The sequence below is a fragment of the Schistocerca americana genome, unplaced genomic scaffold (genome assembly GCF_021461395.2).
Source record: "Schistocerca americana isolate TAMUIC-IGC-003095 unplaced genomic scaffold, iqSchAmer2.1 HiC_scaffold_170, whole genome shotgun sequence".
In the NCBI taxonomy this organism is placed as follows: domain Eukaryota; kingdom Metazoa; phylum Arthropoda; class Insecta; order Orthoptera; family Acrididae; genus Schistocerca; species Schistocerca americana.
In genome coordinates, this window is record NW_025725791.1 from 287,501 (window position 1) to 289,274 (window position 1,774).

A 1,774-nucleotide genomic window follows, 5' to 3' on the forward strand; every position below is an offset into this window, starting at 1 on the left:
GTGAGGCGCACCTAGAGCGTACACGTTGGGACCCGAAAGATGGTGAACTATGCCTGGCCAGGACGAAGTCAGGGGAAACCCTGATGGAGGTCCGTAGCGATTCTGACGTGCAAATCGATCGTCGGAGCTGGGTATAGGGGCGAAAGACTAATCGAACCATCTAGTAGCTGGTTCCCTCCGAAGTTTCCCTCAGGATAGCTGGTGCTCGTACGAGTCTCATCCGGTAAAGCGAATGATTAGAGGCCTTGGGGCCGAAACGACCTCAACCTATTCTCAAACTTTAAATGGGTGAGATCTCCGGCTTGCTTGATATGCTGAAGCCGCGAGCAAACGACTCGGATCGGAGTGCCAAGTGGGCCACTTTTGGTAAGCAGAACTGGCGCTGTGGGATGAACCAAACGCCGAGTTAAGGCGCCCGAATCGACGCTCATGGGAAACCATGAAAGGCGTTGGTTGCTTAAGACAGCAGGACGGTGGCCATGGAAGTCGGAATCCGCTAAGGAGTGTGTAACAACTCACCTGCCGAAGCAACTAGCCCTGAAAATGGATGGCGCTGAAGCGTCGTGCCTATACTCGGCCGTCAGTCTGGCAGTCATGGCCGGTCCTTGCGGCCGGCCGCGAAGCCCTGACGAGTAGGAGGGTCGCGGCGGTGGGCGCAGAAGGGTCTGGGCGTGAGCCTGCCTGGAGCCGCCGTCGGTGCAGATCTTGGTGGTAGTAGCAAATACTCCAGCGAGGCCCTGGAGGGCTGACGCGGAGAAGGGTTTCGTGTGAACAGCCGTTGCACACGAGTCAGTCGATCCTAAGCCCTAGGAGAAATCCGATGTTGATGGGGGCCGTCATAGCATGATGCACTTTGTGCTGGCCCCCGTTGGGCGAAAGGGAATCCGGTTCCTATTCCGGAACCCGGCAGCGGAACCGATACAAGTCGGGCCCCTCTTTTAGAGATGCTCGTCGGGGTAACCCAAAAGGACCCGGAGACGCCGTCGGGAGATCGGGGAAGAGTTTTCTTTTCTGCATGAGCGTTCGAGTTCCCTGGAATCCTCTAGCAGGGAGATAGGGTTTGGAACGCGAAGAGCACCGCAGTTGCGGCGGTGTCCCGATCTTCCCCTCGGACCTTGAAAATCCGGGAGAGGGCCACGTGGAGGTGTCGCGCCGGTTCGTACCCATATCCGCAGCAGGTCTCCAAGGTGAAGAGCCTCTAGTCGATAGAATAATGTAGGTAAGGGAAGTCGGCAAATTGGATCCGTAACTTCGGGATAAGGATTGGCTCTGAGGATCGGGGCGTGTCGGGCTTGGTCGGGAAGTGGGTCAGCGCTAACGTGCCGGGCCTGGGCGAGGTGAGTGCCGTAGGGGTGCCGGTAAGTGCGGGCGTTTAGCGCGGGCGTGGTCTGCTCTCGCCGTTGGTTGGCCTCGTGCTGGCCGGCGGTGCAGGATGCGCGCGCCTGCGCGGCGTTCGCGCCCCGGTGCTTCAACCTGCGTGCAGGATCCGAGCTCGGTCCCGTGCCTTGGCCTCCCACGGATCTTCCTTGCTGCGAGGCCGCGTCCGCCTTAGCGTGCTCCTCCGGGGGCGCGCGGGTGCGCGGATTCTCTTCGGCCGCCATTCAACGATCAACTCAGAACTGGCACGGACTGGGGGAATCCGACTGTCTAATTAAAACAAAGCATTGCGATGGCCCTAGCGGGTGTTGACGCAATGTGATTTCTGCCCAGTGCTCTGAATGTCAACGTGAAGAAATTCAAGCAAGCGCGGGTAAACGGCGGGAGTAACTATGAC